This window comes from Carassius gibelio, chromosome B18 (assembly GCF_023724105.1).
Source record: "Carassius gibelio isolate Cgi1373 ecotype wild population from Czech Republic chromosome B18, carGib1.2-hapl.c, whole genome shotgun sequence".
Classification (NCBI taxonomy): domain Eukaryota; kingdom Metazoa; phylum Chordata; class Actinopteri; order Cypriniformes; family Cyprinidae; genus Carassius; species Carassius gibelio.
This window is the reverse complement of record NC_068413.1, coordinates 17,779,259-17,798,790: the sequence shown is the minus strand read 5'-3', so window position 1 is coordinate 17,798,790 and position 19,532 is coordinate 17,779,259. Positions and strand designations below refer to the sequence as shown.

Sequence of the window (19,532 nt, the reverse complement as noted above, 5' to 3'; positions counted from 1 at the left end):
AACACCATTGAGTTTTCACCCTGCAGGAAAGCTACGAGTCGTTTTAACTGCTCAGTGCTCGCCATAAGCTTCTCCAAGCTGGTTAAAGACCAAACAAGCGCAGTTTTCTTTTTTGTGTTGACATATTTGAAAGTATAGGGTACAAGTGATTTTAAAACATTTCAGCCAGTGCATTTTGGTTGAGTCAAGTGCTTCATTGTAATACTGCAGTGATTATCTCTTCAGTGCACAACGTGAGCAGGTCAAACTACAATGCAGAACATTAATAACTATGACTGGGACTGTTATATACATACTATTATAATGAGAACACCATTATAATAAAACGCAGTGAATTTTTAGAGTTTGGCTGCCGTGTTTTGCACATTTTTCGTGAAGAACGCGTCCACAAAATGAGTTCATTCAGAGTCACCCAGACATGTTCATTTGCATTCGGGCTCTTTTTGCAGATATCCTATAATTCCTAATATTAATGTTGTGTTGTATAAATAACGAAGCGTACTCTACCTGAAATTATGAGTTTAATCCCATTGATTAAAACTTGCTATCAAATGCTCTCTCTACTGGTCATCCTTAGCATCCAAATGCAGAACATTAATAATTATTGTAGAAAATGTGTGAATTGTTAGGGTTTCACTGACGTTTAGTGTTAACTATCTTTTAATCAAAACATAAAACCATTATTTACACCGTTTGTATCTGGGAGGGATTTGTTACACATTTTCCCTGTGTGTTAACATCAGCATTTATGGCTGTCGAATGTCTGACTTGACTCAATGCATTTTGCCCCGCCCCCAAACTTATGATTCGACGATCAATCGAATATCAGCAAGATTCGAAAATATGAAAAGACTTAGTCGGGGACACCCCTAATATATATATTAGGATCTTTAATTTCATTTATTAAGACATATTTTTTATAAAATAGTTAATGTATTTTGTAAAGTTTATAACCACATTTTTAATAGTCAAAATGGGGCTGAGAATTAACCTGTTAAATGTCACCCCGTCCTGTATACGGGACGCCTACGTTGACTATACTATATTACAAACAAATTTAATCTAATATTGACAAACTATATATTGTTGGAAAGGTCTACGACTCCCAAATATATATTTTACCAATATTTTTTTGTTAAAAATTATGTAGGAAAAGTAATAGATCAATTTATGACAAGAGTGCACCCTCAGAAATCTACATCACAAAAGGAGCTTTGACCTTTGTTTAAAAAATAGACTTCCTCGTTGCCTTTTTCTCTATCACATTTTAGAAATCATCAGAAGTTATATATCACTTGAAAACATAAAATCTCAAAATTCATCCTTTAAAATCCATTTTAAAATCAGACATTGCATTACCATGTAAATGGCACATCAAAATCATGTTACAAAATGTTTTCAGTCATGAATTATAAAAATGTAGGTTTGTATCATGCACATTCAAGTCTATCTTCAAAAATGTGAGGGACAGTTTACATTTTAATAGAAAATATTTTAATGGGAAACCAGACTGAAATACGTTAGTTTATAAATCATCTTGTTCAATTGGATGAGCAGATGGCTGTGGCCTGACTGCCCAAAAACACCTTGAACTCACAGATCACCTTATCCCAGCAAGAAACCAACAAGGTTATATTGGAGCTTGTTAAGTCTGAACTGGGCTGAAAGTTGTCCTTCATGCCGCACATAAAACCCTTATCACTGGCAGGCCTCTGACCCTTCGAGCATGTGTTTTTTTATGTGTATGGGACATGACAAATTCATGCAATTACACTACGATCGTCCTTGATTCAGAGGGCAGTGTGATTTTGAGCCTGGAGTCATAGGTTTAATCAATTCTCATAACTTCTTTGACTGCAGCCAATTAAAGAGCCTTTACAGAGTCCAGGCCAGAGCAAGAGCAGCGACAGAAGGAGAGAGGTGATGCACAGGAGACGGGGTCCTGGCTAAATTGGGAAGCAGAGTAGCAGAGGAGAGAAAAAGTGAGTGTGAATGATTGAAATGATGGCTGGAGAGGAATACAGAGGACGCACATTGCCTCACACTCCATCACATCCAGTGTGTCGCAGGCTAACGCTGAAAATCCTCGCTGGAATGAGGCTTTGAGCTGCAGCTGCTATTTTTAGTGAGGGGAAGTGTCTGTTTTTGAGTGTGGGTATGTGCGTGTGTCAGGGGAGAGATGTCTGTTGTCTGGTATCCTGCTATGTCGGGGATATGTGTGAAAAGAGGGGTTATAGACCAATTACTCTGAGAGAGCAGGTAAAGAGAGAGAGAGAGAGAGAGAGAGAGAGAGAGAGAGAGAGAGAGAGAGAGAGAGAGACAGATGGGCTCTAACCCTATCACTGCTGGCCCACTGTTTGTGTTAACACTGCAACTCAGGCGCTGTCAAGCAGCTGTGAAATATTCATCAAAGTGCATCTTATATCTCAGATATGCAGAGTTCGGACAATCGTGCACAATCTTTACATTTGATAAAGTCAGCAAACAGTGCTTTAGCTTATTTATATTTGAGAGAAACTAGTGCACTTGATATGTACTTCAAATCTAAAAAAGTAAAAATAAAAAAATAAAAAAAAGTACTTGCAGAAAATTTAAGGATGCAATAAAAGGCCACATAGTTGACTTTCATGGCTGTGTCTTAATAAATTTAAAGGGTTAGTTCACCCAAAAATGAAAATGATGTCATTAATTACTCACCCTCGTGTCGTATAATACCTTCGTTCATCATCAGAAGACAAATTAAGATATTTTTCTCAGTAGACAGCAAGTGTTGTAAGAGCAGTATGGCACTCTTATATTTAACATAAAACTGGCCATTTACAGCTCAGACCGATGCTGGGTAACTCATCAAATTACAGCCGCTCTGATGAACATCAGCCCACTGGAATAGCTCAGCTGATTAACGCAGGCTGACTCCTCGTAGACGGTAGACAGGGAAGCCTCCACTCAAATAAATATATAAATACAATTAAATAAACATGGTCATTGCAAGCTTACATCTAGCAATTCTATTGCGGGAATTGAGGGACATAAACATGCAATTCTGACTTAAACTTAAACTGATTTAAACTCCGGATTGTGATTTATAAAGTCAGAATTTCTAGATTTTAACTTATAAATTAAGAATTGCAGAATATAAACGTGCAATACTAACTTATTTTCCCAGAATTGTGAGGTTCTTACTGTCAATTTTGATTCTTTTCTCATAATCATTACTATTTTCTCTGAATTGTGAGATATAAACTGGGAATTGTGAGTTAAGTTAAGTTAGGTTAGAACTGTGACGTTTCTTTTCTCTGAAATTTTATAAACTGGGAATTGTGAGTTGTTAAGTTAAGTTAAGTTAAGTTAAGTAAGAACTGTGACTTTTTTCTCTGAAATTTTATAAACTGGGAATTGTGAGTTAAGTTAAGTTACTGTAAGTTAAGTTAAGTTAAGTTAGAACTGTGACTTTTTTTTCTCTGAAATTTTATAAACTGGGAATTGAGAGTTGTTAAGTTAAGTTAGAACTGTGACTTTTTTTTCTCTGAAATTTTATAAACTGGGAATTGAGAGTTGTTAAGTTAAGTTAAGTTAGAACTGTGACTTTTTTCTCAGAAATTTTATAAACTGGGAATTGTGAGTTGTTAAGTTAAGTTAAGTTAATTTAGAACTGTGACTTTTTTTTCTCTGAAATTTTATAAACTGGGAATTGAGAGTTGTTAAGTTAAGTTAAGTTAAGTTAAGTAAGAACTGTGACTTTTTTTCTCTGAAATTTTATAGCTTGCAATTCAGAATTCTGTCTCACAACTGCAAGTTTATATCTCAGTTCTAAGAAAAGTCAACTCATATATGTAGATATGCATTTCTAAGACAGAAAGTTGCAATTCTGAGAAAAAAGTCTGAATTTCAAGATTGTTTCTAATTTCAGAATTGTGAGATAAAAAGTCACAATGATCTTGTTTTGGTGGAAACGGCCTTCCATACTCATCTGATCTCACAGAGTCATATTCCTCCAGCGGAAATGTGATAGAATCAGCCTCAGTGTGTCCTAGTTACAGTAATTGTTCTGGTTTGATGGAGCGAGAGTGTGCGGCACAGTGAAGTTTCTCTGGAAAGTGCTTTCACCTGCCGAGGTGTTTTAGTGTAAGGGATCTGTGGGATGCGCATGGCTTCTCTGGGAGTATCCTGCGGGTAATGATTTCAGCTTGCGCCGTTTGTTGAGCAGACACAGGCAAACATCATTTTTCCCCATCTCACTGGGATAGTCAACATCCCAATTGGAGCAGGACAGTGGAGAAAGAGACGGCATGAGTACAAGCCTCGGTTTCCCTTGGAAGCACAACAGTTCTGTTTTGCTGTTCGCTCAAACTATTGCTCTTCCAGTGTGGTTAAATGTCAGCTCATATTGAGAGGGATGCAGAAAAATGCACATATTGCATGGGCTCCACCTCTGCCTGCTACAACACGCGTGACACTTTTCTGTCACCTGCTATTTCGCTCTTGCTGAGCTTCTCTCTGCTTTCCTGCAAATGGCGCTGCAGGATTTTCATATGTATTCAGTAGCAGCTGTTGTAAAAACGCACGGCAGGAAGCTCATCTGCTCCTCCTGTCAGTTTATACTCTCACAGCTCTCAGATAAGAACAGACGTCAAGAAAAGAAAAGAAAAAAATAAATAAATACAGTACCACTTTACTTAAAGCTTTTATATATAATGCATTCTAAAAGTAAAATACTTATGCAATACAATGCAACTGCATTGTATGACATCATAAATAATTCTATATCATATCTATTCATTTTAACACCTTTAAAAAGTATAGGGCATTAAAGCATGATAAACAAACCTTCAAATAATGTAATGCATTTGAACATTACAGTTATTTTTGAAAAGATACAGTGTAATGTATTGCAACTATATATTATGAATACCTTCATTATGCATTTTAAGAAACATCCCAAAACGTTAAACATCATTTAAGCTCAAACACAGGTGTGACAAATTTCAGAAATAATTACCAAGAAACAGCAAGTAACATTGAATTAAACATTACATTTTGATTGAGAAAGACTGAAATAGTATATCCTTGTGATACATATTTTAATAAGCTTTGTTTTATATGCAAAAAAAAAAAATTGTTTCTTACAATGTAGTGTCATATTAAAAAAAAAAATCAAACAGAACATTTAGCTAAAATAAGTTAAATGCATTAAACTGTAAACACTGGGTGGTTCTGTGCTACTTATTTCGAAAGGATGGATGATAAACAGTTTAGTATTATGTAAGTGATATTTAACTTAATTTAAATCAAATAAAAATAAACAAAATATATTGACGTCTCGGACAAATGTAACAATATAATAATAAAAAAGTGCATTTGAAAAGTAGCACATATAAACTGAATGTTAGTTTTAATAAAAATCATCCCATGGGACATGAAAGTGCTCAAAGTTGAAGAAATGTATTGTTGAATATGAAATCAAAAGGCAATGTAGCACTGCTCGTCAAACGTTAGCTGAATGTTGATGAACCGCTGTGTGCATTTGAGGAGAAATGACATCCACTGAAAACCAGCAAAAAAATAAATAAAGCATCAGTCGATGCAAATCCCACTTTGGACACTTTGCATCTAATTCAGGCAGTTTAAGTGTGCATGTGTTTGCGTTCCTTTTTTTCATTTTTATTTGACAATACAAGTCAAGTGACTGTACTCCACTGTGAACGAGAATCACTCACATTAATGGGGTGTTGATGCAGTAATGTGAATATAATGTGTTGATGAAGAAACACAAAACATGTAGAAAATGGCAGATTGCAGAGCAAAATGGCTGTCTCCAGAAAGCCCAAGAAAACACCACAATCAAACCTGTATTGTCCTCTCTATTGACTGCTTTTGTCCTACGACATTCAAATGAACCGAACAGTATCAAATAATTCATCTCGAATCTCAAGAGCAACCAATTAGATAGCGACGGCTCTCAACAAGCTAAAGATCTGATAGCAGCATTGTGCTCGCTCCGTCAAAGACACTGAGAAACGATAGAAATCTGCTCTTCATTTTGATAACTGAACAAGATGACCCTCCTTATAATGGGCTCAAGAAACACCCAAGAGAAGCGCATTGCATCGCCTCGGGCTTCCACCGAGACAGATGAGTTTTCAGAGACAGACACACAAACAAACGCCCTGAAACGAGAGGCTGCTAATGTCTGCTAATCAGCGCTGGTTCAGAGACGGGTGTGGTTTTCAAAGGTGGATGTGACTGTTTGATGCTAGAGGCTTTCCTGTTGTTCTTTCATTATTAATGCATTCTTTTCTTTATTTATTTATCAGTTCCTCCCTCCGCAGCCCGGGCTACACAGACCCCTTAACATACACACGGTGGCTGCCAGGCCTTATTAAAGGTGACATCTTTTAAGACTCGTTAAAGCTCATTAGCGATTGCGAATGCATAGGAAGCGTCTGTTTTTATACTCTCGGACCTCTGTGAGCACTTCACTGTCACAATACTGTACTGCGATCCATGTTCCCTTCTTTCGGAGTGATGTTTAGAGATGGTATCCAGGCTTAGAATTAATAAGGCTTATTTAGGTGTATTACATAAACACCATAATATTAGGGCTGTCAATTTACATGCTAATTAAGAGTGATTACTTATTTTAAAAAGCGTGTGAGAAAATAACTTAATTATTTCTAAATACAAAGGAATTTATCTATCATCTGAGCAAATCAAGCTTGAAGCCCCAGGTGCAACACACCTCGACAAACCAGATGCGTAATGAGCTAACTCTCAGTCACCACAATTTGGGAAAAAAGACATATGAAATAACGAAACAAAATAAAATTTTGGATATCATAGTTACTGTAGGTTTAGGTTTAGATCTAATGTTTTTATGTGACTTGACCTGCTTTCATCATCTTGCATTGCATGCAACATTATTTTAACTTATCAACAAACAGTGTTGTTATTGTCAATTAAATAATAATATTAATAATAATAATAATAATAATAATAATAATAATAATAATAATAATAATAATAATAATAATAATAATGTTAATGAATTAATGAAACAGCAAAAAATTTTGATCAATAAGTTGAATTAATAATGTACTAAAGTACTAAAATGTCTAAAACTAAGCAAAATAATAATAATAATAATAATAATAATAATAAAGGAAATAAAAATGGCAAAATCACAACAAAGTAACTAATACTTAAATTATAATTGAATTGATTAACTGAAATGAAACTGAAAAAAATAAATAAAAGCTTAATTCACACACACACACACACACACACACACACACACACACACACACACAAACACACACACACACACACACATACACACACACACACACACAAACTAATAAAAAAAAAACAATGAAAATTGAGGTAAATAACTTATTTTGAATTATTTCAAATGAAAAAGAACACTGAAATAAAATAAATAAAAACATAAAAAAATCAACTGTCACAGTATATATTAACATTAAATTTAAACAGCTTGGCAATAGAATAGAACAAAATGCTGATAAATTTATTATTATTTCATTTAATTTGATTTAAAAAGGTGGTGCTCATGGCGTAAGACACTGAAAAAAAGCAATCTGTGATGTTTGTATAAAAAATATTATTTGATAATATTGATTTATGCAAGTGATTCATATGATTAATTTATTAAAATAGAAATAAAAATGGAACAACTGGCAGCTGTAATTAAATTGACATTTGGCAAAGTCTCTATCATTGTGAATAGCATAATGTATCGACAGCCATGAGTGCAGCATATTGCAATACACTGAGGTTTTTAATGCTTAATCCAGAGATTTCTGTGCCATATGCTCCATCATGATGTGTATGGCATGTATATGTGTTGGTATGTGACAGTGTGACTATAAATAATGGACATTGTGAGCAGCAGAGTGAAAGTGTTGTCACATGTCTATCCGGCGGAGCGAACCTTATCCTGCCTCAACATCTGCAGCACCGGAGGATCTGTGTATTAATAATGAACACTAGCACCAGGCACTTATCAATAATTACATTGATTTAATCCAATATGAGCTCCATATTCAATATTGATTAAATATTCTTCAAGAACAGCATCCAAAGTGATGTGGAGAGGAAAATTAAGGTCAAATAGAAGAGCATTACCCCGTCACACAAACTCGATCACCTCAATCCGTCTAATTCACACGCTCATGCATTACGAAGAGAGCACATGTGCATTAGAAAGCACTGAGCATGTACTCTGAACGGCGCTGTGATTGTATAAACAGCAGTGTAGGAGGCGGTCGAGCCAGAGATCTCTGGGGAACATGCTACACTGCACAAACACAACATCACGATGCAACATCCCTCCGCTCCACGTACTGTAGTAGCATCCTAGCGTGATTAATGACGGACCTCCTCCAATACAACGCTCAGATCCTCCAGATACACAAGTGCATGTTACAAATTCAAAATTGCACTTAATTGGAAGCAATGCAACGACTGAATCTCGCCCGGCAACTGTAGTTTGTAAAAATGAAAAATTAGCCAATTACATATCACAGGTCAGTTTCGATATTTCAGCTGCATGGCGTAGAAGCTATTTACTTTCTTAAGACATGTCGCTGGTTTTATTGGGAATGACTCATCTGTGTGCAGCAGTACAAAGAAAACAAATGTTTCTCACAGTGTCCTCTGAAACCACTTCTCTTTCGGCTGACATCATGAGACCCTCGTAACTCTTCAGCCCCTCGCTTTCAGCCATCTGTCATACAGAGAGCACTTTTCATGAACCAATCAATTCCCAATGGGGGGAAATATCAAGCATCATCCTTCATTTTCTTTCCTCGTTGAAAATCCTGTTTGACTGGATGTCGAATTTCAGAAAGGAAAATTGGATGTGAGCCAGGGTCTGAAATCAAGGGCTTCTTTGTAACAATTCAATATATTTCAGAAAATTGTGTTGTATGAAAGGATATTTTGGCTCATATAATGTTTTTAACTGCAGTATTGGAATGTAGCTCTTTCACACACACACACACACACACACACACACACACACACACACACTCACACATGTTTGTTTTTGTGAAAAGTGTGTTCATCCCATAGGTGTAATGGTTTTTATACTGTAGAAACTGTATATTCTATCTCCCTTCACCAACCCTACACCTAACCCTAACCCTCACAGGAAACTTTGTGCATTTTTACTTTCTCAAAAAAACTCATTCTGTATGATTTATAAGTGTTTTGAAAAATGGGGACATGGGTTATGTCATTATACAGAGTTGTGTCCTGATATGACACAAAAACAAGAACACACACACACGTAAATGGATATACATATACATATATGCATATAAAAGAGCCAATTTAATTTAAATATTTACAGCAATTTAAAAATGAGTCCCTTAAAACAGTTACTTGATATACTGTACATTCATTAATCCCCTTTAAGTTTATTTTAAGTTTTTGCTTTGCTTTTATATATTTTGGTATTTATTTATTTATTGTTTGTTTGTTTGTTTGTTTTTGTTTTTACTTTACAATGCACGCTGCTTAGATTTATTATGGCTGTGTTTAACCTCTGGGAGTTATCTGAAGCGGTTTAATAAAAGTAATGTATAAATATGCATATATACATGGACGAAGCTGCTCAGTGGTGATACGAATATGATCGCAGAATGAACTGACATATATGCCCAGCTCAAGACTGCAGGAACTCTTTGCCTCTTTTGTCTGGCTACTCACTACTCATTTCAGTAAATCTCATTCTCCTTGAAGAAATCCGGCTGCAGTGACTCACGAGGTTTTACTGAAGTCATTCTGCAGATTTAATTTCCCAACGCTCATTTTCAGGGCAGCAGATAGCAGAGTCGTGTCATCCTCTTAAAACACAATGGTGCATTACCTGTTGGTCATTAGACACGCCTGATCTGAATCTCTCACCGAAGGCAATCACACAGCTAAAGACACTTCTTACACAGAGAGGGCCTGGCGGAGATTAGGATGTCATACTTCTGTGAACAATGCACACAAGCAGAGCGAGATACCGCAGCCGGCGTAAACATACTGTATATTCATGAACAACATGAGCTCTGTGTGGTTTCGCTGACAGCTCGTTCCTAACACTCTAGCTATAGCAATTTCACAGTCAGAAATGTTTTTCCAAAGATTATGAGGCTGATGTAAATTAGTGTTTACCTGCCGTACAAAATCAACATCATCAGCCATCATTCAAAGGTTTACATATGGCTGATCCTCGCTTAAACACTTCAGCACATCTTACATACCAAATAAAAATCTATGTACACAACCACAATGTTTTTTTTATTTTATTTTTTTTGTATATTGACATCAAAATCATCATGAATATATCTAAAAAAAAAAAAAAAAACAATGGTATCTCAGCCAAAAATTATGTTGTAATGCACACATACAACATTAACACAACAAGTATGAATAATATAAAGTAATAAAACATCTTAAATTTCATCTTTAATTTTTCATTAACAAAATTAGTTCCAATCATAACCAAAGCAAAACATTTTATCTTTGTGAAACATGCTGTTCTGTTATTTTTTTTCCAACAATTTGGTCGGGTGATTAATGCAATGACTCATTAATAAAGACAGTCTTTCAGTTTGTTTCTAAAGTAATCTGTTTTCAAGCGAGAAAAAAATACAGTTAAATGAATGCACAGAATAATCAGTGATTAATTAATCTGAGTGCTGTACAAAATCAACATTATCAGCTGTTAGTCAAATGTTTACATATGGATGATACCAAAATTGCAAGGTTAACCTTTAACTTAAATGAAACTTAAATACTAAATAGTAAGCAATGAAGGCATGAATATATTTCATGCATATATTCTGAAATGAGTAATACCGGCTTATGGTTGAATGATATCCATATTCAATTCACACCAATAGCATGAATGCATATACTGTATAATGCTGTCATACAGAAGTTCAATAGACCAAAAAAATTAAAAAGTAGTAACTTACATATTAATTTCTGCCAATTCATGTTAATGCTCCATTAGCAAAAATACCGTAGTTCCAATAATAGCCAAAGCAGAATAACAACATGCAATTATCTTATTAAGTTCCTGAATGAATCAGAGTTTTGAACAAATTGGTTGAGTGAATAATGCAATGGCTCATTATAAAGACCGTCATTCGGTTTATTTCTAAAATACCTACTGGCTTAACAATGTAACGTACAGAAAGAGCCACTGAAAATTTCATCTACTTCAACTTAAAATGCAACTTAGTTTAGTTGCTGCCTAACATTTTTAATTATAATTAAATATCCAAGCCATTTCAAATGTGTTTTTAGTTCATTTAAATTCTATTAAACTGACTTAAGTTTGTGTACTTTATGCAAAAGAAGTTAAAATTGGAATGGCACTCGACAAATCCACACTGTAACTCAACACAGCGCCCAGCATTATTTACTGTACATCAATAAACGTTTATTTAACCTGGTTACACTGACTGCTGTACAATATTCGTATAATTTGCTGTATGTTCCCAGGATCCCCAATGTGCCAAGCCTGCAGCACAATCAGCGTCGCTGAGAGAAACTGAGCTCTAATTCACTCTCAAGTAAATGACTGCAGCACCAAAGAATGGAAATGAGACCTTCAGTGGATGTGCAGAAGAAAACACAAGAGCAGAGAATTAGGAAGAAAAGACATAAATAAAAAGCTCCGAATGCAAAGCAATCAAAACCACTTTGAACAAAACAACGTCGTAGTTTACCCGCATTCATTGGCTTTTAAAGACTTCATCAAATGATACAGTTTGACACAGCCTATTGTGAGTTCCCCACCCATAATAGAAAAAGGTCCAGCATTCCCACAGGAGATAACAAGATGTAATGGTATGCTAATGACTAGCAAATGCTAGGCGTCTCTCCACTCAGACAGACTCCCCTCTGGTTCAAAATCTAAGTCCCACACACCGTTCATATCCCAAGCATCTCGAAACAAAGTTAAAAAGACAGGAGAAGTTGCGACTAATGCTTCAGGAACCCATGATAGATGCTCCGTCATTAAATATCACCCTGTTGCTCATCAATCACCGCTGACATTTAGCAAGCGCCTCCTCCCTTTCCCAGAGAGAAGCCTTCTGGGATATTACAATGACAGGCAGAGTTCTGTTAATGAGTTTCTAATGGTACTAGATTATACGGTGGATTCCAGGTAAGACTTATCCAAGCCCCTAATCACATAATATGAGTCTGATGAAGGTCTCCTGCGCGACAACTCCCGCCGCGCACGCTAGCTGTGTCATTGTTCGGACAGGATAATGTTCATCATCTCCTTGGAATATTCTGGGTCATGCAAATTAGCTCTGAAGCAATAGCAGAGAATATATAATGACAGTGCTTCTCTCATTTGTTCACCTGCCTTGCTGAATCCCTCAGCGTCTCGTTGACAGACGGACGGGCCTGACGACAAGGACCGAGCCACAGAGACCAAATTGGACAGATGGGAGTTGATTCACGGGCAATTATTCAGAATGTGTTGGCAAGGGCATCAGAATTCACGTCAGGAAGCACAATCGCTCGGCTCGCACGGCAAACATCCTGGAACCAACGCCGTGAAGAGGAAAATCGCAGTGAAAACTAGAAAAGGCGGGTTATGTAAGCTCTTTAGAAATGTGTTCATTCTAAATCTAAAGGATTGGCTTGATGTGTTGTGTATTTTTAACTCTTGAGCTGCTGACATTTGCTGGTTATCATCACATCGTAGATGCAAACAATAGATTGAAAGCCTAATGGTGATGACCCTTGCACTGTACCTTTACTGCTGAAAATGTATTGAATGCTTAACAGCATGGCATAATTTCTTTTTTTTTTTTTTTTCTTACTGAAATAATTTAAATCCTCAAAAAAAAAAAAAAAAAAAAAAAAAAAAAAAAAAAAAAAACTTTGAGGGCACAAAAATATATGTTCTGCTTTTAAAATATTGATTTGGCAATTTGGTAAAATACTAAATATGATATGAGCACATGATATGTAAAAAATTGGATAAAAGCGTCAGCTAAATGCATACATTTAATTTTTTTTAATTAAATTAAATTCAATTCAATTCAATTCAATTCAATTTAATTAAATTTAATTTAAGTTTTGATTTTTTTTTTTTTTATAAAATTATATTTCAATTGAAAATAAAATACATAAAACACAATGTAACTAAAATTATTAAAATATTTTATGTAAATATATTTTGGCCATTTGTTGTATATTCTGAAATATGCTTAAATTGTATCCCAGATATGTGGCCAAAATACAGTTTAACTGATATTATTCAAAAATCTATTTGTGTAAATATATTTTTTGTACATTTTGTTGTATATTCTAAAATGTATTAAAAATGTATAACAAATTTACGCTCAAAACAAAATATAATTGAAAGTACTGGATGAGGCGGAGGCGGGGGGGGGGGGGGGGGGGGTTTGTGTGCATATACTACAATAAATAGTATAGTATAGTATAGTATAGTATATCTTTATCTCCCCATCTGATGTTCTCCGTGAGCTTCGTTCTAATCTCAGAGCTGCAGAAAGAGTGTGGCACAAATCACAAAATCCTACTGACCTTAACGTATATCGATCACTCCTCTCTTCATTCTCTGCTAATGCCTCCACTGCTAAAAGGACTTGCTATCACAATAAAATTAACATTTCGCCTAACTCTTGCATGCTCTTTAAAACATTTCCCTCCCTCCTGTGTCCTCCCCCCCCCCTCATCAACTCTAACAGCTGATGACTTTGCCACATTCGTCATATATACAATTACAAACCTCAGTGCACAGTTTGCCACACCACAAACTGTCAAACACATCTTGCCAACAAACACACGCTTGTTTTCATACTTCTCTTTACTCTCTGAGGCAGAAGTCTCTAAACTCATCATTTCCAGTCATTCTACTACTTGAGCTAGAAACCATGGAGTGTCTCAGACCACATTACTTCTGCCCGTTCCTGCAGATTTGCTTTATACAACATTAGGAAGATCAATGTTTGCCTACAAAATCAGCGGCTGCATGAGGAGCTCATATCTGCATCAGGTGGCAAAGGTTCACGGCGCTGGTGCATTAGCAATCAGATGCTGACAGGTGTCTGTTCCCATCGCTGGAGCACACCTGAGCCAGATGTTGACTGAGCATGTGCATGTGCTCCACAGGTGTCAGACACACACTGAGGGACAGATGCTTTCTCTTAAAACAGGAAATGGCTGGACATAAGATGAAACGGAGCACATGCCTGTCCATCGGCTTGATGGTGTTTGAACAGGTATGCAAGTACATTTTTTAAAGGAGGTATTAGACTTTAGTTTCATTAACAATTAATTGTTTTATTGCTGACATTACATCTCTCTTGGAATAATGTGTCTCTTATGTGAAGGTTACCAAGTCCTCCTCCTGCCAGACTCACACACTGATAATATCGGATCCGAGCCTAATCATTTAGACTTGATTTTATAAAAACAGATGTTCCTTAGGACCCTGATGAGCTGATTCAGGTGTATTTGAGCAGCCACCAAAGAAACTTTGTGTCAAAACTTTTGGGTTTGAGTAATTTGAGAATAAAATGAGCAGGGGGCAATTTTTTTTAGCAAATCATTTGTAAGAAATGGCAAGTAACAATTTTATTTATTTTTTATTTTTATTTTTATTTTTACTTCAAAATTCACAATTTTAATTTGAAAGTTTGTAAAAAAAAAATATGGCCCATAGAACTGTTAAAATGATGGAATGGTCTGTTTTAATATTTTATTAGATTTATTTATTTTTATGTTACACTTATTTTGAGTTTAGTTTAGTTTAGTTTTTTTTAGTGCTGTCAAAATTAGCGCGTTAACGCATTCGATTAATTTGAAATATTTAACGCGTAAAAAAAAAATAACGCAATTAACGCGGTTGCAGTTTTTTTATTTCCAGTTGTGGCCTTGTGTGTTCAACGTGCAAAGAAATATGGTTAAGACCAAGGAAGGACTTTTAGACGGAAAGTTTCAGTATAAAACTCTGCCGGATTACTCTTCAGTCTGCCACAAGAAACAGCATCATTAAAATCATGAACTCAAATGTCATTGTTTAAAAAAAACGTTAATAAGCTTAAACGAAAATAACAAAATAATTGTGTAGCGGAGTATTTTTGTACACAGTGCCGCGAACTGTCAATCACTCCTGTGCGCGTGCATCACTGTCCTCCTCGCAGCTGCAGCAACTTGCGCTCTCTCTCTTCATCAAGCTTTAAAACAAAAAGCGGACAAAAAGATCATATTGTCTTTGTGCATACACTGTAAAAAATAAATGTATTTTTACAGAAAAAAACGGTAGAATTTAACAGTATTATGACATTTTGACCAGAACTGTGAAATTCCATAAAAATGCTAACTTTTACATCTAACATACATTTTCCCTGTTTTTTAACTATTTAAATTTGTTACTGCAAAAAAAATACATTTTCCTTTAAATAACAGTAATTGTTGTCTATTGTTATCCTGACATGTCCTTAAAAAAACATTCCTGTATATGTTTTGGTCAGAGTTGAAAAAAATTTAGTTTTACAGAGAAAACCATTAGAATTTCACAGTCATTTCTCATTTTCATCAGAACGGTGAAATTCCACTAAAAATGCATACATTAACACCAAATATAGCCTACATTTTTCCAGTTGAATTAGGCAGTGACTATGCACTAAGTGCAAAAAGCAACAGTTGTGATTTACACTAAAAACAAATAGCTATATATTCTATTTACATCATGTAAATGTCACGAAAGTTTGCAATAAGTGTAAATAGTAATTAGATGCTATATTCTATATTTTGGCAGATTCTGTTTGCATCTCAGTAATTGTGTACAGTAACAGGATGCAATAATAGTATAAAGTGTTTTATTAAACACTCGTAAGACACTTTATTTCTACTTCATTTTTGTTGAAAATAAATGCCTTTTCGATGTGATTTGTGATACCAAAAGGTATAAAATACAGATTCGAACCAAGGACTTTGATACAAGCATCAAATAAACGAGGCTTCCACATTAGTGCCCGTGCCACTGAAGACATTAGGTTAAGTTGCGCATCTTTTCTAAACTTTATTGGTGATCCATTCGTGATGTTGTTTCCTTGATTTATAGTCAGCATTTAGCCTACTATTGTCTACTATTGTTGTTATGCATATCATACATATCGTTCGTTTGTTAATGTTCCTGTGTTGTTTATAAAACCTGTTGTTGTTGTTTTTTTTTTGTTTTTGTTTTTTTTGCCGCTGTGGTTAATGGTGAAAGGCATCAGTTTTCTCTTGTGGCTGTTAGAGCATTTCATTACTGTGGGGTCAGTTGTAGCTTAGTGGTTAGAGAGTCGGGCTTGTAACCCAAGAGTTGTCGGTTCGAGTCTCACGGCCAGCGTGTTGCGATTTATCCTAATTGCTCCTTGCACTGTGTGTGCTCACCAATCACTGGGATGGGTTAAAGAGGTCACATTTCGAGTCAGTGTTGAGTACTCGAGACTCGGACTCGGTCTCGAGACCGTATTTTAATGGTCTCGGTCTTGTCATGGACTCGTGTGCATTTTGACTCGGTATTGACTCGGACTCGAACATATTAGGAATCGGACTCATGCCCGAGTCCACTCGAGTCCCAATCAAAATATTTCATGATTATTACTGTATGTTAATGTTTATTTAAATTGATGTATGATTGACACATCCAATGACTGGTGATTTTCTTTTGACGTGAGACGTTAGGCCAGCAACACACTGGATGCGTGGCGCAAGCGCCTCAGCTGCGTGGCGTGTCTGTTTTTAATTCGGCTCCCATGTTAACAGGTTAGATCTTGCAGACTGCCTGCGTGAGACGCGCAGAAAACCCGTGCATGCTAGAAATAGAACCGACGCCTATTTTTCACGCAACACGCATGCATGTTGGAAGCCTTTCCAGGCAAAATATACTAGGAAAATATGTTTATATGTCATTTTGTACACAAATACATATTAATTCATGACATTTTGATATTTGAAAGTCTATAGGTTGACATAAATTCAGATATAAATGTAATTTTCAAAATAAATTAATAATGATCGATTTTCAAATATTGCACCTGTCAAACATACTCTATTTTGCCGTCAATACTGTTGATGGTGTCTTATCAGTAGGTGTGTAAAAAATATATATATATATATATATTTGATATTGTTGTCATGAAGACAAGAGCCTGTTTTTTTGGCGGCCTCCCTCTATGTCACCTACAACCGCAGCAGCGCGCCAAGCGCCGCGTGCAGGCACGCTTCTGGTGTGTAAATAGTCAAACTGAGCGCCGTAAATAACGGCGTATTATGGATGGCCAAACGGCGAAATTAACGGCGTTTTGGATTGCATCAATAAACGCCGAAGTTAACGGCGGTTCTGCTGTGAAAACGCCGTGATTTACGCCGTCTATACTACAAAACGCCGTATTTTACGGCGTCTTTTTGTCTTAAACGCCGTAAAATACGGCGTTTTCTCTACACCAGGCGTCTGGTTGAGGACGAATTGTGAACCAAACGGCTTTCCATATGTTAAGACACAGAAAACGCGAAGCAGCCACCACGTTTCTGGCACGCAGCAGAGACGCCACGCAGCCAGTGTGTCACCGGCCTTAAGTTACCCTCCTGCCATCCGCCTGTAGTGATCCCGCTTTCCAGAAAGCCACATTGCTACATTATTTCTCTCAACTGTGTTATTTTTACAAAGTAGGACAAAATGGTCACAGAAAAAAAAAAAACAAATATTAATTAAATTATATAATGAATACAGACACAGACTGTCTCAACACTAAACATCTCCCCCTCAAAAACAATGTCTGACAGAATGCATTGAACTTATATGGCATTTGATCCAGCTTTCTTCCCCTGGCACATACACACTTTTGGATTAAATTTACCTGGAGAGTCACTCGGCTCTTGTGTGTATGCCCTCCGTAACTAAAAAAAATAGTGTGTATTTTACCCTGCATTAAAACGCACCATCCAGGGAAATTAGCATTAGATTATCCGTTGCTGTTACAGAAAGTGATAAAATGGTGACTGTTGTCAGTCCCCACTTCCTCTGCACCAATAGAGAGAGTTTTTAGTTGGGGTGGATTGATCATGAGACCACATCGTGCTTGGTTGGGTAGCAGGATGGTCTCCTCACTTATTTTTTTGAAAATTAATTATGCCCATCTCTAATCTTCACAACATCTAAAGTGCACATAATCCAATACATTGTAAGGATATTAGCAGTCATTAGTTAAGCTCCAATGTTAAAAGTTATGTAAAAGCTGTTACAGTTGAACATTTACAGGTATAGTGGTACAGTAATGTTACTTGTACTAGAAAGGTTATATGGATGTGTATAGTGGTACAACGATGTTATGTGAAAATGAGCACTTAATATTGACAAGTAACACTTCATAATACTAATAAAATTACCTTTACACCACATACTATGTGGCCCTTTTACCCTTTATTGTTTCCACCAAACATTTTACATACTCTTGAAGATTTCTTTAGGTCTTGTCTCAGACCCAATCTCTCTGGTCTCGGTCTTGACTCGGACTCGACCCTTTCTGAACTCGGTCTTGACTCGGACTCGACCCTTTCTGAACTCGGTCTTGACTCGGACTCGACCCTCTCTGGACTCGATCTGGACTCGGACTCGAATGAGCTGGTCTCGACTACAACACTGTTTCGAGTATGCGTTTCACTTATTGGTATCCCCATCCAAACACACACTCCTGTCCAACCCACTTGTTACACCACTTTTGGAAAACCATTTATTGTTAAGGTAAGCTAATTGTCATGATTTCCATATCAAAATCCGAAATAACCAGAAGTAGATGCTATTTACTACGGAGCCCTAAAAGGGACGTGGTGGTGGAATTTTTTTTGCAAATCTTTTGCCTTCCCACGTAAAACCTGTTTTGAGCTCGGACAGACACTTCCTGTTTAATGTCCCGCTGGCAGTGTTTCAGAGCTCCGTATACGTTAATGGAGCGTTTCATAGTGTTTGAACTTGGACTCAAATATAAAGAAATGTGGTCAGTTCTTAACTCAAGAAGGAGTTTAGTGAAGTTGGTAATATTCACATAGGCTATTCGAACTTCCCTATTCTTGAGCTAAACGTTAAAACACAAACGACACCTATTTAAAATCACAGTCACCTAGACAACGAGCTACAACCCAATTAATTTTTACGTAATGCTATTTACATTAGGTGTAAATAATTTTCATTTAATAAATATAATTATCAAATTTGCAGTAAGTGTAAATACTAATTAGATGCTATCTATATCGGCAGATAGTTGCACCTTATACTATTTTTGTAGATTAACAGGATCCAATAATTATCAGAGTGCAAATGATTATATTTATTAAAATTGTTAAATGGATGCTACATTGTTGTGAGAATAAAAGCCCTTCTACACCGACCCCTAAGCCTACCCAATTAATACTTTATTTTTAATAAACACTCTTCTCTTAATAAAGCACTTTATTTCCACTTTTCAAACATTTTC

At 36.1% G+C, this 19,532-nt stretch overlaps 1 protein-coding gene across 3 annotated transcripts in view; it reads right to left on the bottom strand.

The window, feature by feature from the left end:
• Nucleotides 1-19,532, bottom strand: part of LOC127977796 (leucine-rich repeat and fibronectin type III domain-containing protein 1-like protein) — a 148,622-nt gene that overhangs the window by 68,733 nt on the left and 60,357 nt on the right. The gene's annotated exons all lie outside the window — the stretch shown is intronic.